We start from the raw sequence: 8,935 nt of genomic DNA on the forward strand, positions 1-8,935 counted from the left end.
GAAAAATAACTGTAAGGATTGGACCTTAACAACAACAACCTGGATCTAAAATCCAAGATTGTATTAACAATTACTAGAAAGCAGTTAGTGAGGATAAGAGGGTATGAAGAGAGACTACAAGTATGCTAAACTTAAGGTGTTTTCTTTTTTTAACTAAAGCAGTAACTATTTATGTTTCATTCTAGAAGTTCAAAAGTTGAAAAATAGCAAATAGATTTTGAAAAACTTAAAGCTGATCACTAATAAAGTAAAATTATGCTGTGAACCTTTCAAAAATTAAAATTAAACAATACTAAAACTTTGAAAATAGCGAGAAAAATAAAAAAGAGATCATGTTGTTGTTGTTGTTTGGTGCCATCGAATCGGTTCCGACTCATAGCAAGTTGTGCATCCCTATGCACAACAGAATGAAACACTGCCTGGTCCTGCGCCATCCTTACAATTGTTATGCTTGAGCTCATTGTTGCAGCCACTGTGTCAATCCACCTCGTTAAGGGTCTTCCTCTTTTCCGCTGACCCTGTACTCTGCCAAGCATGATGTCCTTCTCCAGGGACTCATCCCTCCTGACAACATGTCCAAAGTATGTAAGACTCAGTCTCGCCATCCTTGCCTCTAAGGAGCATTCTGGCTGTACTTCTTACAAGACAGATTTGTTCGTTCTTTTGGCAGTCCATGGTATATTCAATATTCTTTGCCAACACCACAATTCAAAGGCCTCAATTCTTCTTCAGTCTTCCTTATTCATTGTCCAGCTTTCACAGGCATATGATGCGATTGAAAATACCATGGCTTGGGTCCGGCACACCTTAGTCATCCAGGTGACATCTTTGGTCTTCAACATGTTAAAGAGGTCCTTTGCAGCAGTTTTACCCAAAGCAATGTGTCTTTTGATTTCTTGACTGCTGCTTCCATGGCTATTGATTGTGGACACAAGTAACATGAAATCCTTGACAACTTCAATCTTTTCTCCATTTATCATGATGTTGCTCATTGGCCCAGTTGTGAGGATTTTTGTTTTCTTTACGTTGAGGTGTAATCCATAGTGAAGGCTGTGGTATTTGATCTTCATTAGTAAGTGCTTCAAGTCCTCTTCACTTTCAGCATGCAAGATTGTTTCATCTGTATATCACAGGTTGTTAATGAGTCTTCCTCCAATCCTGATGCCCCGTTCTTCTTCATATAGTCCAGCTTCTTGTATTATTTGCTCAGCATACAGATTGAATAGGTATAGTGAAAGAATACAACCCTGACGCACACCTTTCCTGACTTTAAACCAGTCAGTATCCCCTTGTTCTGTCTGAACAACTGCCTCTTTATCTATGTAAAGGTTCCTCATGAGCACAATTCAGTGTTCTGGAATTCCCAGTCTTTGCAATGTTATCCATAGTTTGTTATGATCTACACAGTCGAATGCCTCTGCATAGTCAATAAAACACAGGTAAACGCCCTTCTGGTATTCTCTGCTTTCTGCCAGGATCCATCTGACTTCAGCAATGATATCTCTGGTCCCACGTCCTTCTAAAACTGGTCTGAATTTCTGGCAGTTCCCTGTCAATATACTGCTGCAGCCGTTTTTGAATGATCTTCAGCAAAATTTTGCTTGCGTGTGATATTAACGATATTGTTCTATAATTTCCACATTCGGTTGGATCACCTTTCTTGGGAATAGGCATAAATATGGATCTCTTCCAGTCAGTTGGCCAGGAAGCTGTCTTCTATATTTCTTAGTATAGACGAGCAAGTACCTCCAGGCTGCATCTGTTTGTTCACACATCCCAATTGATATTCCACCAATTCCTGGAGCCTTGTTTTTTGCCAATGCCTTCAGAGCAGCTTGGACTTCTTCCTTCAGTACCATTGGTTCCTGATCATATGCCACCTTTTGAAATGGTTGAATATCGACTAATTCTTTTTGGTATAATGACTCTGTGTATTCCTTCCATCTTCTTTTGATGCTTTCTGCGTCATTTAATATTTTCCCCATGGAATCCTTCACTATTACAACTCAAGGCTTGAATTTTTTCCTCAGTTCTTTCAGCTTGAGAAACACCAAGTGTGTTCTTCCCTTTTGGTTTTCCATCTCTATCTCTTTGCACCTGTCATTATAATACTTTACTTTGTGTTCTCGAGACAAATCAGAAAATTCGGAAATTATAAAAGTGAACACCAAGTTATCAGTTTTGATTTTTTTTATATTTGATAGTCAATTTCCATGGATTAAAATATTTTAAAAGCAAAGGCTTTTGGAGTGAATCAGTATACCAAATCCAGTTAAATTCTGTTCTATAAGACTCACTTAAAAATATATGCAATGCTTAAAAATTACAGGATGAGCCTAGAAAAATCAAGAAAGAAAAAAAAAAGAGGTACCAAAACCAATAGGAGATACAATAGAATTCAACAACAACAAACATTAAACAGGATCAAGAGCTAATAATTAGGTGATAAGTAAGTATCTGAAAAATTTCAATAACACAATTAGAGATACGATTGAATAAATACTGATTTTACGCTTTAGAGAAAATCTGTAATTTTTGAAACATCATGGCAATTTTACAAAAAATTCCAATGGAGAGAAATTGCTCAGACCACATTCTCTGATTACAGTTCAGAAAGTCAGATATTAATGACAAAATATTTAATCACAGTAGCAAAACAACCACTCTAAATCTATAAATGTAAAAGCATTGAAATAAATTTTGGGTCAAAATAAATTTTGGGTCAAAATAGAAATTGACTCTACAATTGTAACTTGCTTAGAAAATAGATATGAAAAACTCTGAATACTGTATAAAATAACAAGGCAAATAAGCAAAGAGGAGCCAATATATTTTTTAAGAGATAGTAAGAGGAACTTGCACTACATGACATTAAACATTATAAAGCTGTAATAATTGAACCAGCATTCATCTACTGCCTCACACCAGGTTCCTTTGATCAGATCTGACCTGACAAGTAACCTCTTTCCTCCTTTGATCCACTTCCTCAGTAGCAACACTGCACTCTTTACTGAATACCTGATCCTCTAATCAGAACCGGATCCTGTTAAAAGATTTAAAGGTGATCATGGAATGATGGCAAAGGAAACTGACAGAGGCGAAATAGCCAAATATGCGTGAGCTACAATAAAGTCATCTGGTCGTGAGTGTAACTCTCTTTACTACTACTACTAATAGTGTGATTTGCAGACTGGAACCGTCAGCATCACCTGGAAGCCTGTCAGAAATTCAGATTCATGGGCCTTGATTAGGCCTATTGAAGCAGACTCTCTGGCAGTGGGGTTCAACATCTGTGTTTAATAGTCTCTCCAGGTGATTCTTACACATGCTAAAGTTTGAGAACCATTGCTGTAACCTCTTTCCCTTCAACAGCTCAGCTTCCTATAAAACTTAGCCAGGTTGGTTTTCTGTTAACTGGATCAATGCTCTCTTTAGATACGCAGTAGAAGTGTGGGGTTTGAAGGTTAGAGAGCCAGGTGCAGAGGGTGGGGTGGACAGAGGTGGGGAGGAAAGGTTGGATGTCACGGGAGGTATGATTCCATATTCCTTTTGGAGGATGACATTTTATACTTCTTGTCTCCTATGAATTGAGACACTAAACAATTCTTTGAAGTAGGATTTAAACCCAGAATTGGACTGGATAATGAGAATGAAAGGACAGGATTCCAGGTGATTATCTTCCAATGGCACCGAGTTTTTTTGGTCTCCCCTTCCTCCTTCTGTTATCCAAATAAGTATTTGGATGCCAGAATGAGGAAGTTTGTCAACATCATAGGAATTGTGGCTTAAATATTCATTCCATGGAGTGACAGTTTTCTTGCATTAGGTGCCCGAATCCTAAGTTCGACTGGGGATCTTTTATCCACGTTTTATATAAGACATAGCGACCACCTGAACCCACCTCAGAAAGCAAGTACTATTGAAATTCCCATGTGACTGTAGTGCATGTGTTCCTGAAATATTATCACCTTTAAAAATTTCAATTATATTAGTTTCCTAGGGCTTCTGTAACAAAGTACCATAAACTGGGTGGCTTAAAGCAGCAGCCATTTATTCTCATAGGTCTGGAAACTAGAAGTCCAAGATCAAGGTGTCATCATGGCTATGCTTTTTCTGAAACTTGAAGAAAGAATCCTTTCTTGCCTCTCCCAGTTTCCAATGGTTGCCAACAATCCTTGGCATTTCTTGACTTGTCAACACATCACTCCAATCTCTTCCTCCGCCATCACCTGTTATTCTCCTTGTATCTCTGTGTCCAAATTTTGCTCTTCTTTTAAGGACATCAGTCATATTGGATTTATGGTCCACTCAAAAAAAAAAAAAAAGTTTTTATTTATTTATTTTTATACTAATCAGTATAAAAAGGAGCCCTGATTGTCAAAAGGTCTGCAGTTTGAATCTACCAGCCGCTCCTTGGAAGCTCTATGGGGCAGTTCTACTCTGTCCTATAGGGTTGCTCTGAGTCAGAATCCATTGGATGACAACAGGCTTGGGCTAAACAGCGTGACTTCATTTTAACTTGACTACATCTGCAAAGACCCTGTTTCCAAATAAGGTCACATTCCCAGGTAGTGGGGGTTAGGCCTTGAACATATTATTTTGGGGGACATAATTAAAATCACAACTCCCTTTGTGACTGTAAAAGGTGCGTTGTATCTTTACTTTTAAGATTTGGAGAGAATATGAACCATGCAGCACAGATCCCAACCAAATCAACCCAAAACCATTGCCATTGAGTCAATCCCAACTTATGGCAACCCTATAGGATAGATTAGAACTGCCCTATAGGGTTTCCAAGGAGTGGCTGGTAGATTCCAACTGCGACCTTTTGGTTAGCAGCTGAGCTCTTAACCACCACACCACCACTTCCTTTCAAATGGAGTAGACCCACTCTTTTCAGCAATGAGTGACGCAACAGCTCCAGTAGATTCCTAATAATTTTCATGAGGAATATTCAGGCTTTAGGAAATTTGGGAGTGCTAAAATGATGTAGCAACTTTGATGGAGGCTTCGTGTAAGTATTCCAAACAGACATTGGGATTTCATGTCTTTTGGGTGGTCGCCAACATAAAGAAACTAAGTACTGATGCTAACCAGCAGTTTGACTAATTTTCAGCGATGTTACATATATTTTCAAGGAACAAGGAGATTTTAGGAATGACTTTAAGAAGATGTAAATACCTTTGTTCCCCTAAAAATCATTGCTCACAATAAAGATGTGATATCATTTTTCTTTTAATTTTAAACCATTAATTGTGTACCGTGAGACATAATTACCAAACCAAAATTTGGCTCTCTTACTCTTAACTTTTGCATTTTTTTTATGGAACTCTCTCACTTGTCCCATTTGATCACATATTATACTATGTAAAGGCTTCTAATTGATGAGTCAGGCAGAGTGAAGGGGAGTTGGGTGGAGCTTAGCAAAATTTTTAGTTTCACAAAAATAAAATTTATAGACAAATTTTGTTTATTATAAAAAAAAAAAAAACTGTTCCTTTTCCAGGTGTTTTTCTTTAGTTTCTAAATTATTATTATACAAGAGCCATCATCACTTTAACATAAATTATTTTTTCAGAAATATTTTATTTATTTGTAAACATAAATGACTAATTTTTACATCATGGTTTTCCTGTTTTCATCTTTGTTAAGCTAGTGTCTCTGCACATGTGCAAAACCAACTGGGATGGAAAAACTTGGTTAGTCTAACTCATTATGGTTTGTCTGTGCCTCCACACCTCACGATGGGAGGCTGGAAACACCAGTTTTACTAGTCCTAGTCCAAATTATCCACACCTCAGAAATAAGTAATCTCAATTTCCCATCTCTTCCCTCTCTTCCTGTGTACTACTTTTTTCCTCTCTTACTAAGACATGGATCTCTCTACTTTTCTAGAAAGACCTATCCTGATTTTACCTGAATCTGACAGCCCTGATACCATAACTTTAGTAAGAGAAAGAGCCCTGGACCAGGACCAAGCTCAAAGACCTAAGTCCTACTCCCTCTGCTAGCACCCACGTTTGATGGCATTCCAGTACATAACAGCTGGAAGAAGGCCAGGCCTCCAACTCTCATTCCCAGTATTTAAAAATACAAATTCCAATTCGTTCGGTTTTTGTTTCTGCCATATCTTCCCTCATTTGAAGCTTCATGGCATTTAAAAGCAATTTGAGGGGTAAATTCAGAAAATGATTAATGTTTATATGCTTAACGAGGGTTGTTTTAGTAGCATGAGGCAAATGAGGCACTTGCTACAGGCATGAGGTTTAATGGGACACTAAAAAAATTGGTAATCAAGATAAATAGTAGTTTAATGAAATATTTTTTAAAAATTCAAATTAATGCCAAAACCCATGATGAATAAAATATTCAAATTTTGAATAAAAGGATCAGTAAAGAAAAAAGGGTAACAATTATTTGAAGATTTATGTAAATTATATTCTTTAACCTGCTAACAACTCTGGACTGTCTGCTTTCAGAATTTGACTATGTAAGAAAATTTTTTTTTTTTGCTTGTTTAATCTACTACCATGTTTTCTATTACAGCCAAACACACTCCTAACTGAATCAATAATTTTGAGTCTTACTGTCTAAACATACCTATTCCTACAACAATGTCTTATACCAAGGAGGCAGTCAATAAATATTTATTGATCTGAAAGAAAATTTTCACTAATTGAATATTTTTAGAACAGAAAATGCTAATGAGTTTTAGAGACAATTTCAAATCACTGGAATAGACAGAGTAAAGAGGCAGTGTTGAATGAACCACGGCGGGTATTTAGACAACAGAAGTAATAATAGTAATGTTTACTAATTATTCATTATGTTTCATGTGATGTTGATTTTATTTCCACGATCTCAAGCTTTCTCAAAACGTAGCGCTTATTTTTCTTTTAGTTCATGGATGCAGACCATGCTGTCAATTTATTCCTGGAATGAATTATGCATTAATGACTTCAGCCACTACTAGGGAGATCCCAGCAGTCATTTCTAAACTCCTGCTTTTGTCAAACTCCAAACCCTTAAATATATTCAAAGACAAATAAGACAATGTCTGGGCTCTCAAAGAATTTACAATCCAACGGGAAGCTAATAACATGATGGGGAATTTACCTCCCATTGGCCTGTTTCTTCTCTGCTTCTCTTCTCCAGCCCCCTAGCCCCAGTCTTTGACCTTTGGTGTTGCTGCTTAAAGCTGCTAGAGCTACCAGCATGGCTTGGAGCTGAGTGGGTTGTAGTAGGAATATTAGCTATGGCACTTCAAGTTAGAACTCTGAGAGCTCTAGGTTCTGAAGTACAGCATTACCTTTCAGGTGAACTTTAAATTCAATAGGCCCTGTGGATAAACCTGAGGTTTGACATCTATGGGTGATATCATTTCAACTGGAGGGCCAAACAAATGAATGATCAATAAATTTTTGGAACACGACCCAACAGTAACTGGGAGCAGTGCCTTCCTGTAATATCACAATATACCTGAGGAACATTCCTATAGTATCAATTTATACTAGTAGCAATGAACCCAAACTTGCTCAGCAAGGCAAACTGTCAACATCCTTTATGGACAGCAACACCCAGTTAGTTACTATTGCATAAATTAGTAATTACAACATGACTTGGCTCAACTGAGTCTCAGCTAGCTCTTATTTTCAACATGTTTAAAGGTTTCCTTAATGTTCATAGGCATTTATTACATACTCTCTTCTAGAGGTGTTTTGGATGTTTGGCCATTTTACCACAATTAAAGAAAAGTATTAAAATGTAGTATACTTACCAGTACCGTGTCAGCAATCTTATTTCTGCAAAATTAACTCTAGAAATTTGTGACTGACAGTAAAAATCCACAGTAATTGCATTCAATGTTCTTTTGAATTGTATTCTTTTCTTATATTAAACCATAACCTCATATCTAGTAGATATGAAACAAGCTGACCAATTACATACTCCGCCAAGCTTACTATTTTATGTCTTTCACATATACTAATAGTTTCTAATGGTTGAAGATGAAAGTACAGACTAGGGAAGAGGAAATTTTGATTTTAATCTAGGCTCTGGCTAACTGTGAGAGCTTGGTCAAATTTTTCCTAGTTTGTGTCTTTTTTTTTTTTTAGTACGTAGTCAAAATAAGGTGATTTTTAATTAAATATCTCCCTAAATTCATGTTTTGATAAGCAGATGTTTCAGTCAATGAATTCTTCAATCAGCTTAAGGAAAGTTCTGTGTTCCATTAACATTGTAACAAGTTTCCAATTTAGTGTCACACCTGAGACTGCACTGGCTGCTATAAATGTTAAATGCAAACCTATGCATGTCCAGGTAGAAAAATAATATTTGTAAAACTATTTACTAATGAGAAGCAAGCTTTTATGAAGTAGTTCTAACTCTCCTCTTAGTCTATACCTAGATTTTAGCACTTTTTATAATGTAATATAATATAATATAATACAATACAATATAGTTTGTTTCTTTGCCAATCTTCACCATTAGTCTGTGGCTTCTTCAAAGGTTTAGGATGTATATTATTATCTCCCTGAGGCTAGCACTATAATTGGTACATAGAAGAAATTCATTAAATATTTGTTGGATGAATGTATTCAAGAGTATTCTGAGAGTACCAAATATAATTACCATAACAATGACAGGCAAACAAAAAAAAAAAAAACCAAACCCAGTGCCGTTGAGTCGATTCCAACTCATAACGACCCTATAGGACAGAGCGGAACTGCCCTGTAGAGTTTCCAAGGAGCGCCTGGTGGATTTGAACTGCTGACCCTTGGGTTAGCAGCTGTAGCTCTTAACTACGCCACCAGGGTTTCCAATGACAGGCAAAGATCTCTTTATATTACCTAGGTTCTGGTATAAGCACACTACTTCTTGACAAGGAAGTGTCTTGTTTCTAGAATTACACTATTGTCCCTGAAATGTTTATATA

This window comes from Elephas maximus, chromosome 1 (assembly GCF_024166365.1).
Source record: "Elephas maximus indicus isolate mEleMax1 chromosome 1, mEleMax1 primary haplotype, whole genome shotgun sequence".
Classification (NCBI taxonomy): Eukaryota; Metazoa; Chordata; class Mammalia; order Proboscidea; family Elephantidae; genus Elephas; species Elephas maximus.